Below are 24341 nucleotides of genomic sequence, written 5' to 3'. Positions count from 1 at the left end.
AAATGAGAATATCCTTAATTTCCTGTTGTGCCTCAAGACAGGCATATAACAGCATTTTTAGGGCTCTCAGAGTTGAATGAATTTCTTAGAATGCCATTTGCTTTGAGGAAAGCACCCACTGCATTTTAGTAGTTTGCAGAGTTATTGTTAAGGGGTGTGAAACAAACCACATGTCTGGCTTACTTAGACAGTATCATTGTCTTTTCACAAACATTTGAAGAACATATTGAATGGTTATGTTATCGTGAAAGTTTTGTAGATCAGGCCACAATTACTGTTGCAAACCTTGCCTGAAGCCTTTGAGTAATTTGAGATTGTTGTGTTCAACATTATGGGACCCATTCTGCAGGTAAACAAGTATATTCTGTCCATTGTTGAGCATTTTTCATACGATTTTGTATTGGTTCCAGTTACCAAAATGACAGCAGAGACAGTGGCAGTAGCCTCAGTCACACTCTTGTGTTGCCTTTTGTAAGTCATGATGCTATTATCATGGGTGTTCACATTTAAAAAAAAGAAAGCTGTCAGAATCATATTAAGAAGAAAAACATGAAGAAACTGCTTCAAAAGACTAGGCATCTTAAATATTTACTCCTTGTACTTATATAAAAATATACCCAAGAGTATATGTTACCCAAGAGTATATGTCTAACATATGATGACAAGAAGATAGAAGAAGTGGACAGTGTTAAATTCTTGGGATTACAGCTTGATAATAAATTCAACTGGGAGGAGCACACCACAGAACTGCTGAAGCGTCTTAACAAATCTCTGTTTGCAATGCGAATTTTGTCAGACATAGGGGATATAAAAATGAAAAAGCTGGCATACTATGCTTACTTTCATTCCTTAATGTCATATGGGATTATTTTTTGGGGTAATTCATCAAGCCAAACTAAAGTTTTCTGGGCACAAAAACGTGCAGTAAGAGTTATTTGTGGTGTGAACTCAAGAACATCCTGCAGAAGCCTGTTTAGGGAACGAGGGGTACTAACTACTGCTTTCCAATATATTTATTCCTTAATGAAATTTGTCATTAAAAATATATCACTTTTTCAAACCAACAGCTCAATTCATGGAATCAATACTAGAAATAAGAATAATCTTCACAAGGATTTAAAGTCACTTAGTCTTGTACAAAAAGGTGTGCATTATTCAGGAACACACATTTTCAACGATCTGCCGGCAGCCATAAAAAGCTTAACAACCAATGAAATTCAGTTTAAGAGGAGCCTAAAGGATTTATTGGTGGCCAACTCCTTCTACTCCATTGATGAATTTCTTAGTAAAACCAACTGATTTGTATATAAGTACAACATAACTTCTGCACAATTTCATTGCAGTAATGTGTTCATTGAAAATTGTGTGTGTGTGTGTGTGTGTGTGTGTGTGTGTGTGTGTGTGTGTGTGTGTGTAAGTATAATCTAACTTCTGCATCATTTCAGTGCAGTAATGTGTTCATTGTAAATAAGTACTACAGTAGTTGTATTACATGTTTATTACTTTATAAATAAATAAAAAACTTTTTTATTTTAAATTCAGTGCATTAGTATTTGTAAAATGATTCGTAGTGTTCATTAAAAAATGACGATCATTCTACTTGGGACCTGTGGAATGGTACATTAGCTTATTTGTTTTAGTTGTAAATATTTGTCGTGTATTGTTGTTTTTTTGACATGTTCCACATCCTGGAGGACCTCCCCGCTACGGATCAATTGGAATGAAAGTAAATCTTATCTAATCTAAACTGTATGATTAATGGAAAATCTCATATATTACTGTTTTATATGTACAGGTATGTATAATTTTAAAAATTAATAATTTTAAAAATTAATAAGTGCAGAACTAATGCCCTTTCACACTAAAGTTAATGACAGAATGTAATGAGTTCATGAAATGATTGTAAAAACGTTATTTTATTATGTGAACAAGATATACAACGATTGGGATATGTATTTGCCATACATTTTGTCCGCTTATAACAGTACAATTCATGAAACTTCCTGGCAGATTAAAACTGTGTGCCTGACCGAGACTCAAACTCGGGACCTTTGCCTTTCGCGGGCAAGTGCTCTACCATCTGAGCTACCGAAGCATGACTCACGCCCGGTACTCACAGCTTTACTTCTGCCAGTATCTCGTCTCCTACCTTCCAAACTTTACAGAAGCTCTCCTGCGAAACTTGCAGAACTAGCACTCCTGAAAGAAAGGATATAGCGGAGACATGGCTTAGCCACAGCCTGGGGGATGTTTCCAGAATGAGATTTTCACTCTGCAGCGGAGTGTGCACTGATATGAAACTTCCTGGCAGATTAAAACTGTGTGCCCGACCGAGACTCGAACTCGGGACCTTTGCCTTTCGCGGGCAAGTGCTCTACCATCTGAGCTACCGAAGCACGACTCACGCCCGGTACTCACAGCTTTACTTCTGCCAGTATCTCGTCTCCTACCTTCCAAACTTTACAGAAGCTCTCCTGCGAAACTTGCAGAACTAGCACTCCTGAAAGAAAGGATATAGCGGAGACATGGCTTAGCCACAGCCTGGGGGATGTTTCCAGAATGAGATTTTCACTCTGAGTTCGAGTCTCGGTCGGGCACACAGTTTTAATCTGCCAGGAAGTTTCATATCAGCGCACACTCCGCTGCAGGTGCATCTTGAAAAGTAAGATATGGACACCGTAAGTTCTCTCTTTGAGTTAAATTCTTTCTGGGTGTTGATTTGGGGGGAAATGAAGAGTTTAGCCCAATGACTTAAAATGTGTTGATGAAAAGTACAGCAGGGTAACTCAAAAGTAACTGTAGATTAGATTAGATTAATACTAGTTCCATGGATCATGAATACGATATTTTGTAATGATGTGGAACGAGTCAAATTTTCCAATACATGACATAATTAAGTTAATTTAACAACATAATTAAGTTAATATAACAATGTTTTTATTCTTTTGTTTTTTTATATTTTTTAAATTTTTTATAATTCTTTTGTTTGGTTTTTTTCTTTTTTTCTTAATTTATATCTAAAATTCCTCTATGGAGTAGAAGGAGTTGTCATTCAGAAATTCTTTTAATTTCTTCTTAAATACTTGTTGGTTTTCTGTCAGACTTTTGATACTATTTGGTAAGTGACTTTAGTGGCAGTATAATTCACCCATTTCTGTGCCCAAGTTAGATTTAATCTTGAATAGTGAATATCATCCTTTCTCCTAGTATTGTAGTTATGCACACTGCTATTACTTATGAATTGGGTTTGGTTGTTAATAACAAATTTCATAAGAGAGTATATATACTGTGAAGCTACTGTGAATATCCCTAGATCCTTAAATAAATGTCTGCAGGATGATCTTGGGTGGACTCCAGCTATTATTCTGATTACACACTTTTGTGCAATAAATACTTTATTCTTCAGTGATGAATTACCCCAAAATATGATGCCATATGCAAGCAATGAGTGAAAATAGGCGCAGTAAGCTAATTTACTAAGACGTTTATCACCAAAATTTGCAATGACCCTTATTGCATAAGTAGCTGAACTCAAACGTTTCAGCAGATCATCAGAGTGTTTCTTCCAATTTAATCTCTCATCAATGGACACACCTAAAAATTTTGAATATTCTACCTTAGCTATATGCTTCTGATGAAGGACTATATTTATTAATGGCGTCATACCATTTACTGTACGGAACTGTATGTACTGTGTCTTATCAAAATTCAGTGAGAGTCCGTTTACAAGGAACCACTTAGTAATTTTCTGAAAGACATTATTGACAATTTCATGAGTTAATTCTTGTTTGTCTGGTGTGGTTACTATACTTGTATCATCAGCAAAGAGAACTAACTTTGCCTCTTCATGAATATAGAATGGCAAGTCATTAATATATATTAAGAACAACAAAGGACCCAAGACCGACCCTTGTGGAACCACATTCTTGATAGTTCCCCAATTTGAGGAATGTGCTGATCTTTGCATATTATGAGAACTGCTTACTTCAACGTTCTGCACTCTTCCAGTGAGGTACGAATTAAACCATTTGTGCACTGTCCCACTCATGGTTTCTTATGAGTATATTTATTTCTGACGAGTATATTTAACTATTTTCTTGAGGAAGCAGTTTTCAAATGCATTTACAAAAGTTTTCAACTTCTGACTTTTTGTTCATAAAGTTTTCATTCAATTTGATGGTAATACTGACTTCCTGTGCTCTTGGTTGACCTGTTTCTCTTTTAATAATATTCCAAATTGTTTTAATTTTATTATCAGAGTTGCTGATTTCAGACATGATACACATACTTCTGGATTTTTTAATAACTTTTCTTAATATAGCACAGTAGTTTTTATAATGTTTGATAGTTTCTGGGTCACTACTCTTTCTTGCTGTCAGATACATTTCCCTTTTTCGGTTACAAGATACTTTTATACCCTTAGTAAGCCATGGTTTGTTACATGGTTTCTTACGAGTATATTTAACTATTTTCTTGGGGAAGCAGTTTTCAAATGCATTTACAAAAGTGTCATGAGACAAGTTCAGAGAGATAGTAAAGCAGCAGTGCTGCTCAAGTATCCACCATGTGATCGGGTCTTGTTATGGAACACAATGATCATAAAAGGGAAAACAAATAAATTCTCCCCACCGTATGAAGGGCCATACCAAATTACATGTCTGACATCCCCAGTAAACACTGAAATACAGTTGGCAGACCAATTTGTAATCATGCACGTCAATATAATGAAGCATTATTGTGGAAAACCAGTGCTATTCCCATCTGTGGTTTCATGGAACCATTGCAAGTCAATCCTCACACCCTAAAGTGCGCAATGAAGCAGAGAAAACTTCTACCCTCGCACCCTCTAGCTATGACCTGGTTTAAGCACCCTTATGCCCTGCGATCATGAGATTAGGCATGATAATCTCTAATTTTTTTGAGCTGTCGATGGTGTTCAGTCACAAAATGAAAACTAATCCTCCATGACCTGGTAACTTTCAGAAGTTGACACAGCCATGGTGTTTTCCAGCAGGTTGTAGCAGTCCTTCAGTTTCTGTTTTCCTGTTATGATTCATCATGTACTCTGTCATCCTTGCTGTCATTGTGTCAGCAGTGAGCCCAAATTTGGGAATGTAACCTTGTTAACCTCTTTAACTTGTTCTATTGTATATGATTCTGTGACTACTAGCACATCAAGTGTTGCTAAGCTGCATCTTTGGTTACTCCCATGGTATGACATCCCATTAACAGAACTGGCACTGTTTCTAATATGTTAGTTAGGGTGCACTTCATCTCACTTTGCAGCTGTTCACATCTTCATTCTGCTGAATGTGTGTATAATATTCAGGATGTAGGAAATGCAGTTATTTGTAAGCAATGGGAGTGGACACCCTTCTGCACTTTGATAAATTGCCAAGGCCAGCCTCCTGCCTTTCTTTACTCTGGAATGAGTAAGTATTTACATCACCAGATGTCTTGTCCCACCTTGCTCCCCAGCTCTTGTTTCTTCATGTGATTATTATTATATTCAATGTTTTATGTCTGGTTTGCACACCTGTAATGGGTGTATGGTTTCTTTGTCACATTGTGGAGGTTGTACAAACAGAGGTTCCTGCTGTTATTTTCATTAGCTCACTGATTCTGCTCCCTCATGTGGAGTGTCACATTTGAAAGTTCGTATTTCGCTCTTCAGCTTAGCCCCTGAGCTAAGCATCTATTGTTATCAGTACATCCGTCTTCCCCCCCCCCCCCCCCCTCCCCCTAGTCCCCCCAGTCAGCAAATGGAAAAGTAGGTACCTGCAACTGTGCTGTTCAATTTTGTTATTCCCTGCCCTCAATTCACAGAAAAGCTCAGCAGCCTCTAGTGCCCCTCATTGCCATTACACTAGTCTACTGTCTTTCTTCAGAGTGTGACGGAGTGTTTCATTATATAGGGTTTGCATGAAGTCGCATTGTCTGTTTAACTCTTCACACATCTCTTATCACACTGCAGCTTCATTTTACACACACACACACACACACACACACACACACACACCATGTATTACACTTTTATTGTGAATGCAAGAATTATAATTCTTAACGATGCTACACCAGTTAACTATACTACCCAGTGATTGTGTGTTGTGTGTCTCAGGAATACCCTCCTATTCATTGTCTGTTAACTGTTTGTGTCTCCCTGTCCTTAATACCTTTGCCATTTCTTTGCCGAACCCCCAGTGGCAAGATTTTCAAATCATCTCCAAGTATTCTGAAACTCTTAAAACCATATTCCTATGTGCAGTGTGCTAATGTCACACTGACAACTGACAACCACATGCTCTGAACCAACATATGCAGCAGGCAAGAGAGTAGAGGTTCTGGGAATGAGCTGCCAGCCATAATGGACATCACTATCATAGTCCCATCTCAGTCCCTACAGCTATTGCACATTACCGAGTGTTGCCATAACTGCCCACACTGCCCATGTGGCCATGTACTGTCACCAAGCAGCAATTATTAAATTTTTGCGAAATGAAGGAAGACCAGCAGATGATTGATACTAGGTGCAAGGAGTGGCTACTGACCCTCAACACAAACAAAAGTAATGTATTGTGAATACATGGACAGAAAGACCATTTATTGTAAGATTATGCAATTACAGAAAATAACTGGAAGCAGTTACTTCCATAAAATATCTAGGAGTGTGTGTACAGAGCAATTTGAAGTGGAAATACCAAATAAAACTATTTGTGCAAAGGCAGATGCCAGACTGAGATTCAATGGAAGAATCCTCAGGAAATGTAATCCATCAACAAAGAAAGTAGACAACAAAACACCTCTTTGACCAGTACCTGAGTACCAGTCTGCGTTCAGAACTAGATAGGATTGATAGAGAAAATAGGGAATATTCTAGAAGAGCAGCACATTTAGTAAGTGCGCACCCTTCAGGAAGATGAACAGCCACTTTCTTTGTTGATGGATTACATTTCCTGAGGATTCTTCCATTGAATCTCAGTTTGGCATCTGCCTTTGCACAATTAGTTTTATTTGGTATTTCCACTTCAAATTGCTCTGTACACACATTCCTAGATATTTTATGGAAGTAACTCCAGTGGCAGATGCACATGCACAGCTAGGCACATGTGCATGCCCACACACACACACACACACACACACACACACACACACACACACAATTTCCTAAAATTAGCCTTCCAACATCTATTACAAATTATCAGTTGTTTCTTGCATGTAGTGGTAAGAATTGACAATACAGATAAAGCTGAATTAATATTTATTGTGCTTTCATAAGGCATGCCTGCTAATAGTTCACAATTTAGCAAAGATGAAATATGAAGACTGTGGTTCCCAGCCAAAATCACTACCACTAAGGACAAACATACATGTCATTTGTTATTTGATTCCTTTGACATTCATTTGAATAATATCTACATTTCATTTGAAATTGTGGATACATTAGAAGAAATAGGAAATAACTGTGATGATTCCATGAATTGTGGTTTAGACAATGTCTGTTGTGCCAGTAGCAGTTCTGAAGAAGAATACCTTCCAAACCTAAACAAAACATGTACCGGTATTGCAACAGCTGTCAGTGACAAAGAAAAGGCAGTGAAATATTGGTTAAATGAACACAGTGTGCAAAGTTGTTTTTGTTTCATAAAATTGGAGCGTGAGCCGTACAGATGAAAGAATGAGTTACATGAAGAAAGAAGTATGCATCAAATGGAAACCCAAAACCATCTGAATGAAAAACAGTTGAAAAGATTTAGAATTGCTCATGAGAGGATATGCACCATTACCAATGTAGATCTAAGAGACTAGGACCTCCAAATTGCAACTGACATGAACATTGTTAATTTTCAGGCTTTGTCGACCTGGCTAATCAGGTTCAAGAAATCGTACAGAATAGGAAGTCACAAAATTACCCAGTTTACGTCACGTAAACATGTAGTTCAGTTGCCAGTGATAGACAATGCTATAGAGAAATTCATAGCTGATGTAAAGATGAAACTTCCTGTTATTCCCACAACTGCTGTTTATAATGTTGATCAGTCATATTTCGTGAAAGAACTGCTTGCACACCACACTTTATCATTTTGGGGTGAAAAAAAGACAGAGTTGGTTGCCCAGTCAATGAATACAATGATACATTCATATACAATAATGCCATTGATAATTATGAGTGGTTAACTGTTTCCGCAGCTGTATATCTACCTTCAAGAACTGCAAGGCAGATTATGACAAAAATCTTGTAATCAACATATCAAAATCTCAAGATTTTAAACATGGCTGCAGCAGCAACTGTTAAAATTCTTCACAATAAAGGATGGCAGCCAAAAAAATTCTATATCAAAATCTGGAAAAATGGGAAAGAATAAGTAGTGGTTCACCTGCTGTAATTCTTCATCGATTGTCCTTGGTGTCAACGTACTGTCTGAAAAAATAGTGGGTGGAAGTGCAGTACTGTCTACTGTAAATGACGTATTTGACAAGTGCACATTTGCGTTTCACAGTTATTTACTTTCACTTTTCACAACCCCCACATATACACATTTAATATGGCCAGTGCACTATTGTTTAACTTTTGATAAGCCTCATTAATAGTTTTCAGGTGAACATCCACATACTGCTTCAGTAGTTTACTGTTGTACATCTACGGGAAGTAAAAATCTAAGCATAAAGTTCACAGTTCTTGAAGAATAGAAAGGTACACATGGAGCAGACACTGTCAGTGTTTTAACACATGGCCAAATTGTGTAACACTTATTTCAGAGTTAATTTGATGCATTGTTGTTGTTCTAACCAACACTGGTTTCTCGTGTGAAACTCGGCCATAGACTGAATGTTTCAGGACCAAGAATTGGGCCCATATATATCCTCACAATAATGGGTACTGAAACTCCACATTGTTCGAAGTTCAATTTACACAAATTACAATTAAAACTTAACTCATTAGATTAACTGAATACATTGAAAAATTCATTCCTTTTAACAGTTTCTGCTACTACAGTGTTTAGGATGAGTTATTTGTTTAAATGATGAAATTAACATATATAATTATGCAAACAATACTTTTCACAAAACTGTTAATCACTTTGGAATCAATTAAGGGCTGGCTTTGCTAACATGTTTTTGAATAGAGCCAAATAGGTCCTTGTTCCTCCAAATGTTTATAATTAGTACATAATTTATATTTTTTTATACATCAAGAATAGAATTTATGTTACAAAACTATTACTGATTTCATCCTATAACAAAAGATATAGAAAATCAATTAGTTACATACAACTAAGCACAAAAATTATTAAAATGTCTTGTGGTATTGATGGAATTCCAGACAAGGTAATCAAACATAGTTCTACCAGTATAGGTACTCACCTACCTGACATTATTAATACTTCTTTCAGGACTGGGGTTTTCCCATCAAAACTAAAACTCTCCATAATAAAACCACTTCAGAAAAAGGATAGTACATCTGACAAATAATTATACGCCAGTGTCATTATTGTCAGGTTTCTCTAAAGTAATCGAAAGAGTAATGCGTGAAAGGCTAGGACTTCCTGAATAAAAATAAAATACTGACTAATGATCAAAATGGGTTTAGAAAGAACAGATCCACAGAAACGGCAATCTTCCAATTCATGAAAATGGTTCTAAATGCCTTGGACAAGAACGAATTAAGCTGTGGAATATTCTTAGATTTATCTAAAGCATTTGATTTAATCAGCCATGACTTACAAAACTAGAATGTTATGTCTGGGGACTTGCCTTCAAATAGCTCAAGTCTTATCTCACTGACAGACAACAGAGAGTACAAATATGTCATGAAGGCAAAGAGTATCTTTCAGATTTCAAAAAAACTAGCTATGGAGTGCCCCAGGGTTCCGTGTTAGGCCCTTTGTTGTTCTTGGTGTACATAAACGATTTGCCAAACCATCTGACAGTTGCAGAGATGGTGATGTTCACTGATGACACTAGCATTTTTATAAAAGTATACACTGAGGACGATCTACTGCAGAGTGTCTCTAGGACAATAAGTGAGACAGGAAAATGGTTTAGTGATAATGCTTTGATCATAAATAAGGGTAAAACGGTATTGATGAATTTCAGTAATATTAAAAGTAAAGCTAGAATAAGAGTAAAAGCAGAGTTAGGGAACTATGTTATTGCACAAACTCTGTGCACAAAATTCCTCGGTATATGGGTGGATGACCACTTGAGATGGGAAAAGCATCTAGAAGTTTTGAGTAAAAAATTAAGTAAATGGTGCCAAGTGAAAAGAATGCTTCAGGAATGCTGCAACACTGAATGATTGCTGTGTGCCTATTATGCTTACATGAACAGTTTGCTTAGATATGGTGTGATCTTCTGGAGAAATACAGGTACGGCAACACAAGCTTTCAAACTTCAAAAAACAGCTATTAGAATAATGAAAGCGGTTCCCTGCAGAGTATCATGCAAGGAAATATTCAAAGAATTTAAAATAATGAATGTGTATGCTTTCTGAAAACTCACCGGGAATTTTCAACATTAAATAATCAGGTTCATAACCATGAAACAAGGAACAGGGATGATTTTCACAGAGACACCCACAAAGGAGCACTCTACCAAAAAAGTGTAAACTACCAGCCCAAAATAATTTTTAGTACATTGCCTTCTACAATAAAGGAAATCAAAGAATTTCGTAAATTCAAGGTAGATCTTAAACAGTTTTTACTAACACATAGTTTTTATAGCATTGAAGAATATCTGAATATGGAAAAGTAATATTACACACACACACACACACACACACACACACACACACACACACATATATATATATATATATATATATATAGAGAGAGAGAGAGAGAGAGAGAGAGAGAGAGAGTGATATAAAATATTTGTATTTATTATGCAAGTTTTTGAAACAAATTAAAAATAAGAAACTATATTGTAATTGACTACATCCACACAATGATTATTGATTATTGTTAACTGATGAATAAAGAGATGGATTGATTGATCTTGTTTCCTCACATCATCTCCTCATTGGATGGACCAGATAGATATTGCTAATAGCTAACTCAGCAATTCAATAACCACAAGTGATGCCAGAAATTTGGCTAAAAATCCACACAAAAAAATTTTACGTAAGATATCTTATAAAAAAAATACAGTACATATGTTTTTTTTTCAAATTTATACTTACATGAACTGCCCATGTGAAAGTCCCAACACAACATATTTACATACAGTGTATTGTACAATTGCACAAAATATCCACAAGTTATACTTTTAAGAGCAATTACGCATCTTCATCATAAGTGATGTCCTTTTTGGGTAAACAAAGACTACATTTTAAAACAAATACCACTTTGTATAAGTGCAGTCTTGCTCAACAAAATAAATCGTCGTGGGTTGCAAAAAACTAAATTACATTGCAAATTAGATAGAAAATTTCAGTTGCTCAATGTTTAGTATTTTCCTCAAGCACTTTCACACTTTTAATGAGCTTTTACACACTTTCTCACCAAGTTTTCCATGCCTTCAGCGGGTCCAAGTGGCAGTTAGTAAGGAAATGCACTGCTATCAGTTCCCTTGGAGATGGTTCTCCTCCACCACAGTACATAAAAAAATTAGACCAAATGCCCAACTTTAGTACACTTACTTTTACTTCTGACTTAGGTATAAGAAACAATATGTTCAACGCCAATGGCAAATGATAATCATTACATCATATAAAGATACATTACATAGTTCTCATGACATTAGAATAATGAGCACTAAAATTGACCATAGTACAAAAGGAGTTGACTGTTAAAATTTTACAATGAAGTGCACATTACATTACTAAACATTAATCTAAGACAAAACGGTCTGAAACTTGTTAAACTTGAAAGATTTTCGTTTCTTTCCCATTTGCAAAATAGCAAAAGCTCAAGATTTGCAGTAGCATAGACTTACTAATCATTATGTTATAAAAAAAGAATAGAGTCACCATCACATAACAAAAGTACTATTCAAATCAAAGTTACTGGGATGAAAGTTGTACCTAATCATCACCCCATTCCTCTACTCAACTCTGAGCATTACTCTTGTGGAGATTGAGATGTTACGTATGGTAATATTGAACCTAACATTAAGTATTTGCTCATTTATAATGAATTAACTTTATTTTGATCATGTCGGTACAAACACATCTGCTCGAATACAGAGTTCGGAACACACTGAGATCAACAGTTTTTAAAGAAGTTCGTTCTCAAAGATGAGGCGATCAACTCTTGCAGTCAATAACCGCCACAGAGCCCCTGCCGGTAGTGCAGAGCATGGTAAGGATGATGAGAGGCCTGTGTGCAACCGGCCGGCTGATGGCACTGGTGCGCGTGACCAATCGTGTCATGGCAGGTGCTAGTGCGAGGCACGATTGGACCATTTCTCGATGTCTTGGTAGGCACGACCAGCAGAGGGAAGGAGGTGCAGAAGGTGTCCACAGGTTGACCGTGCCATGCTGCTGATGGCACAGTGGAAGCAGAAGGTGTCAGTGTGTCAGTGGGGGGAACATTGTCATGCCGAGGCCGTGCGACGCAGCGGGGTTTTGATCCGATCAAAGACGCGGAGTACATCAAAGATGCGTTGCGATGTATTGCCAACGTATTTGCCGGCAAGCACCGCGGTAAGTGCAACGTGTCCAGGACCAGTTTGTTATTGGCCATATGAAATAAAGGAGCAAGCATTTTGTGGCTTAACAGGTTGCAGAGATGCCGGATGAGCAACACTCGCGGTAATGATGGAGTTATTAGAGGCGCTTGATGTCACAGCAGGGCAGAAAACAGCAAGCTGCACATGACTGACCTTGGTGGTGAATGACTTCGGTGTAGACGGAAGCATCACCTCAGAGTCCGTGGACAGTGAGTGTGTTACAGCGGTTGATGGCACGATGTTCCAAGCAGAGTTGATAGTGTCAGTGTTTTGATGTGCAAAACAGCCATGATCGAAGGTAGGGGGGCGAGGCCGCTAGCCCTGTGCATGAGGCATGACGACGGCGAGGTAGTGGAAGGCAGACGTGGTCGGCGAAACCATTTTTGGAGCAGGAAGGTGATAACACGTAATGTGAACGTGAAGAAGTAGAATCGGCGAATGAACTACTGGTCCGTGGTGGAGAAGCGACACAGTTCGATGGAACTGGAGCTGTGTGTGTGCTGTCACTGTCAGCGCTGCGGTGGAGTCGTAAGGCTGCAAGCTGCTCACGCGAAACTGCTGCACGATCGTGTGTCAGAGCGGAAAGATGCTCACTCGTCGAAGCAGAAACGGCAGATGTGTTCGTCGTACATTGCAGAGGTAGTGAAGAGGGCAGCAAAGCAAGCAGCACTGGAATGCAGCGGTACAGAAATGAAGTGTCTGGAACTACCAAGGAAAGGTGGCAGCAGCATAAATAAGTTGTGCATGTATCACATCAGTAACGTAGAATTTCCACTTGAGGCGGCGTGATGATGACAGTTGTGACATCTTGGACATAGATCAATGTAGCATGATCATCAGGGTATTAGTTGTAGGTGGTAGTAACAGCAAAGGATCATCAGCAGTCGGAGGCGGAACAATGACAGGAGCATCTTGTTGCATGTCGTGCTCTGTCGGTGTCAGCTGCAGCATGTGTAACTGATCTTGTACCAACAAGTTGTATGACAAAATTTGCTCATGTAGCTGTTGCAGTTGTTCAGGCGAAAATGTATATCGTGAAGCAGTCTGCTGTGTATCACTGAGTAAGATGGGGTTGAAACCAGAATCTATCTCTATCAAAGGGTAACCTGGCGTACAAGACAAGGTCGGCGGCACGGTATTGACGTAACAGTTCGAGTAGAAGAGATGGTGTATGCAATCGCAAATGCGAAACTCAGTACTCGACGGCAATGGAGTGAGAACACGTTCACTGCTGTATGAAGCATTGATACGGCTGAAATCATCTTCTGGGGTGGGTGAATAAGTTGTGGGCGCGATCGAGTAGTGAACGGCCAGGCGGTAAGCGTGCATAGTGTCGGCGAGTTGTTGACAAGATGTGGGTGCAGTAGCCGTAGTGGGATCATATGTCATGCAGCCGCAGCTGTTTGTTTTGACTGGATCGAGGTCAGAGAGCCAGCAGGCGGCAGCCGTGACGTTGCTGTTGGTAGCGTTCGAGCAGAGTCGGTTTGACTCAGGTGCTGCGTAGAGGGAGGCGTGGCACGTCCAGTGTTGCACTGAGAAACAGCCAGCATTGTCGTCAGTGTAATTAGTGCATTGTCATTGATCGGTAGGATGTCCTAGATGAAATTGTACCTGTTAATTCGACCAGGCATGGGATTTAGCCGTAGTTCGGGGTTCGTGCGAACTGGGATTTGCAACATAATCCCTGTTTGTTGCAGTCCATTGTTTGACATGATTGTCTGGTATTGAAGCACTGTACAGAGTTAATTCATTACACAAAAGCAAGTCAAAATTGTCCAAATTAATCGGCAAGGAGTACTGCACAGTCCGGAAGTGAAATTACCGATGTGTTGAGCGGATTTCGAAGGACGACGTGTGCGCCTCAGATGCATTGTCGATGTGTGAGAAGGTGACGAAAGTTACCAAAAAGCACAATTCATACAAGAGCCAGAAATTTACACACTAATTACACTTCCTGTACACTGCATCCAGATGCGGCGCGATGCGAAGTCGATGGACGTAGAAATCCGACAAAGGGTTGCTACATTGTTTGTCCATGGCATTGTTCCAGTACACATTTCTGGCATCGTAAGAAGTGTTCATGAGCATTGGGGTCACCAGTGTGGGAATCAAGGTGTTTCGTATGGTAATAGTGAACCCAACATTAAGTATTCGCTCGTTTATAATGAATTAACTTTATTTTGATCATGTCGGTACAAACACATCCACTCAAATACAAAGTTCGGAACACACTGAGATCAACAGTTTTCAAAAAAGTTCGTTCTCAAAGATGAGGCAGTCGACTCTTGCAGTCGATAACCGCCACGCTCTCATTCAAACAGAAAATTAAATCCTCACAAAATCCCAAATGACCTGTCAGAAATATTCACATCACTCTAACACCACAGTTCTCATTAATCAGGAAACATATTGTTCTTCATTCCAGTATTACCACTTTTAAGTTCATAATTCCTCAGCACAAATAGAAGTTTTCAGATAATCTATAGATCTAATAATGCAACATTATATGACTTGTGCCTCACTAAAATATTGTTCTTTCTGTTAAGTTCTCATTCCCAGCTGCAGTGTCATGACTTGCACAATATACCCAGTACCCAATGTTACAAAGTTCAAAATTAGATCATCATTACAGTTACTCCACATTTGTTTGTATACTGTTATCTTTTCATTACTCAAGCACGTCTTTCAGCTCCATTCTTTTACTTAATTTCTTACGTCTTTAACTAGTGGAGTGTATTCCCAAAAAATATCCCTACTGCAAAGACAGGATCCCTAACCATTAAGGCCCTAACATTGCTCATTATTTTATTATTTCCTTATTGCTTCAGTAACTAATTAATAAACACCTGCTTTGCTTATCCAATGCAAAATTGACCCTACTGAAAAACACTTCACCATAACAGATCCTTATGCTAAGGCAAACTTAACTCTCATTACCGATCAGACAAAATTATCACTCAGAAAAATTATTACTTCCTTGTATTCCATCAAATTGCTTAAGATTCTAGCCTGAAGGATGATATACATGCAACTCTTGCTTATTCTTTCCACACATTATTCCAGGCAATGATGCTTAAAGTTGGAATTCCTTAATGTTAGAAAAGAGTGTACAATGACACTTCTGTGGGTAGATAATTATCTCCATATACCTATTTCACTGAACACAAACACTTGTATTATACCACAATTAATATTAATAACTTGGTATCCAAGATGGTTTTTACTGCATATTGCTGCTGCTGCTGCACTCATGAGCTAATTACTTCAGATGTCAATTATCCTCCACATATGCTGACAACTTTCTTTTTCTGTTTACCTTGCGTCTTTGTAGACGGAAATCCTTTTACTGTGGTACCAATTTATTTTCTCCCATCCTCTTATGATTCCATTACTAATAACTTACACAACATAAAATACAGGCTAATTATAATTAAGTTAAATTTTCAAAGCACTGTAAAAATAACACCAGTTGTCAGAATGACATCAAATCGCAACAGAATATTATCAGAGTAGGGGGGAAAACATATGGCCGAAGAAAAATAAATAGTTACAAAATGTAGCAATAGATGGCGCTGTAAGCATCATATAATGTAATAGTGGTTGACTACAAATGACAAATGAATCATACAACAATGCCTAAAGTGCATTTTTGACACTAAACAAACTGTACTACTCAGTGTGCATGGGTGTACAGGTGTGATACTGTTATTTACATAAACCCATAAAAACAGCAAGATCGTATCTCATCGGATGGGCAAAATCAGTTTTTAATTGTCCTGAGGCCAAAAACCACTTAAAAAGCATCACTCACATTGGTTTAAAGTGTCCTGAGGCCAAAACAGCCTAAAAAGCATCAATCAAAATCAAATTTGATTATTAACTTCTGTGTGACTGGCGAAAAACATGTTCCACATTCAGAATGTGTTACGCAATGCATGCCTTCAATGCAGCTAAGTTTGGTATCGGAACACTGAACACAACATCTTTCAGATAGCCCCACAGCCGGAAGTCACACAGATTAAGATCAGGTGATTGGGATGGCCAGGCTGTAGGGAAATGGCGGCTAATAATTCTAGTATTTCCGAAATGGCACTTCCGCAGCTGCTTAACTGCATTTTCAATGTGTGGATGTGTGCCATTTTGCATATAAATAACCCCATCCACACATCCATGCTGTTGGAGAGCTGGTGTGATGTGGTTGCACAAAACACACTCATAGCACTTACCAGTGTACAGGTAACAGGACTGGAATCACATGTCTCTTTGTAAAAATATGGCCCTATGATAAATGATGCTGCAAACCCGCACCGCACAGTGACCTTTCCAGGATGAAGTGGTACAGGTTGATTTGTGTGCAGATTTTCCATTACTCATATTCGAGAGTTATGTGTATTGACATATCCTGTCAAATGGAAGTGGTTTCGTCTGTCCACAAAACCTTCCACGGCAAATCATTGTCCACTTCCATGTGAGCAAGAAATTCTAAAGCAAAGGTCTCTCTCCCTGGCAGGTCAACAGAAAGCAACTCACACACATGGGTAATTTTGAATGGATAGCAAAGAAGGACCGTGCTCACAAATATGTCCAATGTTAAGGTAATTCACTGTGCACTACACATTTGCACACCACTGTTAGTCTCCCCCTGGATTGCTGTGGCCACTGCTTCCACTGATGTCAAATCAATTTGTTTCCTCACTCTACCATAACGCACACCAAAAGAACCCATCTTTTTGAATTTATGAATCATTTTCTCCAGACCCATGTCAGTCATCAAATCAACGCCTTTTTCCAAACCCTTCAGTGTCTGGAACTTCTGTAGAGCAATGTGTGCACAGTCATAATTCTTGTAATACAGCTGTACAAGCAGAGCCTGATCCTGCATTGAGACAGACGTGGCAAACATCGCAGACGTGGAAGGAGGAAAAGCTGTGTACCTGGTGTGTTTGTACCAACTTCAATGGGTCGTGCGCATGACAGGTGTTTTCATTTACATATTCTGTCACATACAGTGCCATCTATTGATCAATTTGCACACTATTTTCTTTCTTCTGCCATACATTTTCTACCTTCTCTGATAATATTCCATTGCAATCTGATGTCATTCTGACCAGTGATGTTATTTCTACAGTGTTATGAAAGTTTAACTTTAATTATAATCACCCTGTATATAAATAATATTGGAGAAACCTTTTCTAAAATATTCTTATACTTAAGTATCCTGCTGTACAAAATCATATGAAAGTTGAAGATGGAATGGTACTGCTTCACTTATGAACTACAGACAGGACAGGAGAAGAGTTTGACAGCCTAGGGAAACATGAAAAATGGGACAGACAGCTGGGGTAAGCATTATCGCCACATAATGAATCCAACACGGAATGTTGAACCCCCTACTTGCTAGTTGCTCATGAAATTAGTGCCAAATATTATATCAATGCTGAGATTTTTAATCACCAACAAATTACACTCCAATAGCTGTCCCATCCATTCCACAGTTAATAGTACATCTTGTTTCAACTCTTTGATATCTTACCAGTAGCACCAATAATTTTTATTTCAGACACCTGCATCACTACTGTAGCCTCTGTGTTTTTATAGATTCAAAAAATGCCTGTGACATGACATCCAAATTACTACCACTGTCCAGTAAACACTTAAGATGTATATATTGTACACTTGTTGTTATTACAGGTTGATGCACTTTCTTTTTACTTACCATGTGATCTTCTTCATACAACAAATCCTCATTAACACTTTCCCTGAAAAAACTATCATCCTGCCAGTCAAAACGTTTATCAGACACAGTCAAATGACAGATAGCATGGTCCTCTTCCTCATTACCACTCTCGAACTCTAATTCTTCCTTGGCCTAACATTCCCCTCCTTTAATCTGTCTTCACTTTACACATTGCCGTCATTATGAATTATAAATTCAAACACCTCATCCTCATCACTACTGGATTCATCATTGCTGTTATCATTACAACTGCTGTCAGAATCAGACCCACTGTCACTTTCTCTATGCTTTAGATTTTGTTTCTCTTCCACCTTTTTCTCCATTTTAGTCAATTTTGAAGCTACATTTTCATTTACTTTTACTGGTTTTTGCTCTACCACTACTACACACTTGTTTTCTATCTCAGTTTCTAAATCATTTTTAATCTGATCAATTTGGTCCTCAGGTTTAACCCTGTTTTCAGCACAAAACTTCTTGGCAACTTGGACATTATCTTTACACTGTTTCTCAGAAGCCTCCTACTATAGTCATCACAAAGCGTCTTTCTCTCTTCTACACATTTACTACTCATTAATGTTAATTTCTCATTAGTATTCCTCTCAACTTTCTTTATCTTTCCATCACAATTTTTAACTGCCACTTCAACCTTCCTATTTGATTTGGAAAGATTTCAGCTGACTACCTTAATCTCATTTTTAATTTCTTTCTTCAGTTCATCCTTTAAGGTAGCCATGAAAGCTCTAATGCAATCAGTTTTCTTTTCCACCCTACCAATGTCTTCTTTCACACTACTTTCCACCCTATTAAAGTCTTTTTTCTTACTAATTTTCATACTATTCAAACTACTCATAATTTGAATTAACATCACTTCCCCTTTTCCGTCTGCCATACACTTTTGCTCTTGCTGACTTTTGCTCCTAGATTCCTCCTCCTCAACCTCAACGACCTCATCCATTTCAGTACTGTTTTCATCCATTTTGCTCTTTACTGGACTCTCGTCCCCATCCTTGAAAGCTACATTCATGTCTGATCTCCCTAACTACTAGGGTCTACAGAACCAGTCCCACTTAGGTCTTTCTGTTCTCTTGAAAACTTAACCTCTACAGCTTTGTTCTCAGTCACACTGTCTTGTTTTGTTATGATCACTCATTATGTATCACTTAATACAAAACAGCTTTTGCAATGAATTACCTTGTTTTTAATTACTCATCTACTGCTGCTTTGGTGTAGTTGTCATCTCGACTTGTCGTCTGCTGCAAGCTGTAATTCTCTTGGTGAGGCATCTTGTTTATCTCGGTCAGCTGCGTGCTGCTCCTATTCTCAATGACTGCTTCCATAGAACCCACTTGCTTTTTGCCTGCTGTCATTCTGTGGCCATGAAACCCTAGCACTGATTTGCTGTATTATCTCTTCCATTGAAATCACTGTAAACCACCCGATTTCATAACTGACAAAGTTTGTGAGTTCTAGTTTATAGTGCCCACATACAATAGCCCTTACCCAGGGCACCACATGTAGCGGTTCACCTGCTTTAATGCTTCATTGATTGTCCTCAGTTTCGATGTAATGGCTGAAAAAATAGTAGGTGGAAGTGCACTACTGCCTACTGTAAATGAAGTAGCCGACAGGTGCACATTTGCGTTTCACAGTTATTTGCTTTCACTTTTCACAAGTCCCACATATACACATTCAATATGGCCCATTCACTATTGTTTAACTTTCGAAAAGCCTCTTTAATAGTTTTCAGGCGAACATCTACATACTGCCTCAATAGTTTACTGTTGTACATCTACGAGCAGTAAAAATCTAACCACAAAGTTCACAGTTCTTTAAGAATAGAAAGGTATGTATGGAGCAGACACTGTCATTGTTTTAACACATGGCCTTATTGTGTAACATTTGTGGTGTCGATCCATGGATTGATAGGCCAGAACATTATATGTGTATTATGTCTTCGAGTTGATCTTTGTTTTGTATACTTCCGGAACCTCAGTTCCAGCCTAGTCTTTGACCTGTATATTTGTCATGTAATAAAACTATTGATGATTAGAAGAGAGAACTATGGTCATTACCTTACCACCTTGATATCTTACCACCCCGAAGTTCGAATAATCCATCAAACCGAGTACAAAGTGACTACAGCGCCAGCTTCCGTGTTCTGCATGGACCTTTGTCCACTACACAAAGGCCTTCTACAACAAGCCGCCACCGCCCGGTTTTCACCAGCAACAGCAACTAAATTCAAGCATGTCAGCTGTAGTCGGTGCCCGACGTGAATTTCCGCAGTAAAAAAAATGTTCAAATGTGTGTGAAATCTTATGGGACTTAACTGTCCCTAAGCTTACACATTACATGACCTAAATTAACCTAAGGACAAACACACACACCCATGCCTGAGGGAGGACTCAAACCTCCGCCGGGACCAGTTCCGCAGTCCTATAGCTTAGAGAACCCGGGACCTCGTCAGGTGCAGTGGTTTTGAATGTGATGCCAGCGATCTCTGACTCCAGCTTTGTTAGCCCCGAAGTGCTTCAGTTTTCACCGCACAGCAGTACAAGAAACCACTACACACTGATACCGAACTTTAATGCAAGTACCGTAAATAGTGGGGAGCATAGTTTTCATAATGTGCCACAACAGGATGCCTTTTTGAATGTGCAAGCTCCATGTGTGCATCACTCTGCACCGGTTGCACACTACATGAATGACATTCGCCAGCCTGTTACTCTGAGTGTTCATCAGTGCAGTAATTTGAGCGCGTCAGGTTCCACCAAGATCATCAGTGACTCTGTGATGGGCAATTTCGCTGCAGATGTGGAGGACCAATTGCATAATAAGCTGTCGAGCAACCGCCATGACCACTTTGACCTTCCACCACAACAACTGGTCCCGCTTCGCTCCATGCCGGGCTACCTGCTAACGGATTTCGCTTCCCCTCCAGCTACTATGAACACAGCCAGCACGTCTGCTTCCTCTCTACTGCCCTCAAGACACACAGTTAACTTTGACTTACCTACTCCTGTGTCCGCAAGTGGCTGCCCGCATTCTTCGACCGCCAGTTCGTCGAATCTACTGAACCTTCCGGCATTCAAACCTGCCCACCTGGAATTCTGGTTCAACCTGGTCGAGCAAACTTTCAGTGTCTGTGCACTTAATTTATGACCTGGTTAAGTCACCTCCTCAGAATGAGAAGTACACTATGGCTAAACAAGCAATACTGGAACGTATCTCCAAGACAAGAAGAGAAAACATTCAACAGCTCGTCTATGAAGAACGCCTCAGCGACAGATCTCTGTCCCAGCTGTGGCGATGCCTTCAACTTCTCGTCAGTGAATGCGACATACCAGATGCCATGCTCACCAAGATTTGGACGGAAAAGCTGCCTCTGCCTGTCCAAACAGCCATCTTCGCTTACGAAGATAGACCAAATAGCGAACGCTTGTGCCGCTGACTGAGTTTACTCTGCTCTACTACGTGAACACTGTGCCCAGCGTTCCGGCAGCTACGCCAGTTTCCAACCACAACCAGGGCACCATCTTGGACACCCCACTAAACCTAAGTCTGTCAAGCTCGCTGCACTACCGGCACCTTCACAACCGCACAACAACAGCACATCTGACTCTGCAACAGATTCTGGGCCGCCGCCGTCTGATCACTCGCTGGAGCAAATGTCCACCCATAAATATTGTTTCTTCCATGCAAACTTCACGGAACAAGTACGCAATTGTAAACCACCATGCTCCTACCCAAACTTCAACAGCAGGTAGGCAGCGGTGCCACCTTCTGCGACGTAAACAACAGGCGCATTCGCACGCTCCATTCTGTGTCCAATACTAATGCTTCGAATGGACGAGTCTATGTCTGCGACTTGAACTCGGGCACAAACTTTCTCATTGACATGGGCGCAGATGTTTCCCTGCTTCCATCTCGTCTTGTTACCGAAAAGATACAACTACACAAAACTGTCCTACGTGCTGTAAACTGATCTAGTTTGTCGTGCTTAGGTTCTACTTCATATGCAGTGTCCCTCTCGCCTGAGTGCAACCTGAAGTGGTCCTTCCTGGTGGCTGACATCGATGATCCCATTTTGGGCATCAACTTTCTACAACACCACAAATTGTGGCCTGACCTCGTCAAGAATACAGTGCTCTACCACCCTATGAAGGAACACATCCCGTGTGCTTCGTCGAGTGTCAATAGTACTGTTAAACAGGTCCACCTGGCTTGGAAGTGTAATAACCCCTCCTCTGATCTCTTGTCATGGACGAATAAGTGGCTCACGGAGCGTGTCGAGTCTACATGCCTGCGCTTGGAACAACTTGAGCTACGTCATCGCCTCAGCGACTTAAGTAACGAGTTATCTTCAGCACGGCAGCAGCTTGCAGCAGACGACACCTCGGCAACGCACAAGGTTAATCGGTGCCACTACAGTGTTCTCAGGCCCGAGTGCATTTGTGACCGTGTGCCACATAAACTGTACAGTGTCCGCGCTAACACCAGCTCTAGCTGTGTTAATTTGAGCGTACATTCATCCCCCACCTCGCTTGGGCAGCTGACTTCCCAGGCGCAGTTTAATGTTTTTGATTTACTGCCATCAGCTGTTCATTCGCGCCCGCTACTGCAACCAAGCTTGACAGCGGCACCTTCAGTTACTAATAAACAGTGTACAAACCTTGTTTTGCAAAGCTCACTTGTTTGTTACTCCCAGCCACCCAACAGTTGGCACTTATGCAAACTTTCACCATCTGTGCCACAACCCAGCCTAGCGGCCACCACGCACACTATACCACAGACAGTCGCTTCGTGTACCGCATTGCGCATTTCTGTGGCTACAGACGGCACCATCCACAAACTTTGCTTGCAAGGCAGACTGCCTTTCTCTTGCCGACCACGCCGTCTCAAGCCAGAACTCATGAAAGTGGCTCGCGAACAAATAGACGATCTCTTAACAGCCGGCATCATCGAACCATCTGCTGGATGCTGGGCCTCACCTATCCCCTTCATCACAAAAAGCGATGGCACCTGGCGTATGGTTGGTGACTATACTAAGTTGAACTCTCATACTATGATAGACAAGTACCCAGTTCCTACCGTCGTGGATTTTAACCATGCTCATATTTCTCGGTAGTGGACTGTAGGAGGACCTATCATCAAATTCTGATGGCACCAGAGGATATTGAAAAGACAGCTGTTACAACACCTTTTGGCCTTTTCGAGTACCGGTTCATGTCCTTTGGCCTCCGCAACGCTGCACAAACTTGGCAGAGATTCATAAACAAGGTGTTGTTTCATCTGGATTTTTGTTTTGTTTACTTGAACGACATTCTTATTTTCAGTCCTACTCTGCAAAAGAGCAAGGAACATTTGCAGATTGCACTCTTACCACTGCCGGTGTTGAACTGAATAATAAGAAGCTCCAGTTGCACCAGACTTCGGTAAGATTCTTAGGCTACATCATGTCAGCTATGGGCCTCACTCCTCCCGAGGATAAAATCAAACCTGTTTTGGATTTTCCACACCCTCACTCATTTAAGGAGCTACGCAGGTTCATCAGAACAGTTAATTGTTATACGAAGCACTTGCCTGCTGCAGACGAGGTTCAGGCTCCCCTAACAGACGCCCTTGCTGGCAAAAGTATGACCGGTATCCACCTGGTCCCCTGGACCCCTGCCATGGAACAAGCTTTTGACAAACTGAAGCATCTACTAGCAAACACAGTGACTGTTGCCCACCCACATCTGGACGCTACATTTTTTATTACCACGGACGCCAGTGATACCGCAGTAGGTGCTGTCCTCAGCCAAACTATCAAAGATTCTACCTCTCCTTTGTAGTTCTTTTCTAAGAATCTCAATGGCGCTCAAAAAAAGAACTCAGCCTTTGATAGGGAGCTCTTGGCAGTTTATGAGGCTGTGAAACACTTTTGCACCGAGGT

Source organism: Schistocerca piceifrons, chromosome 1 (genome assembly GCF_021461385.2).
Source record: "Schistocerca piceifrons isolate TAMUIC-IGC-003096 chromosome 1, iqSchPice1.1, whole genome shotgun sequence".
In the NCBI taxonomy this organism is placed as follows: Eukaryota; Metazoa; Arthropoda; class Insecta; order Orthoptera; family Acrididae; genus Schistocerca; species Schistocerca piceifrons.
The sequence above is the reverse complement of the archived record's forward strand: the minus strand, read 5'-3'. Positions refer to the sequence as shown.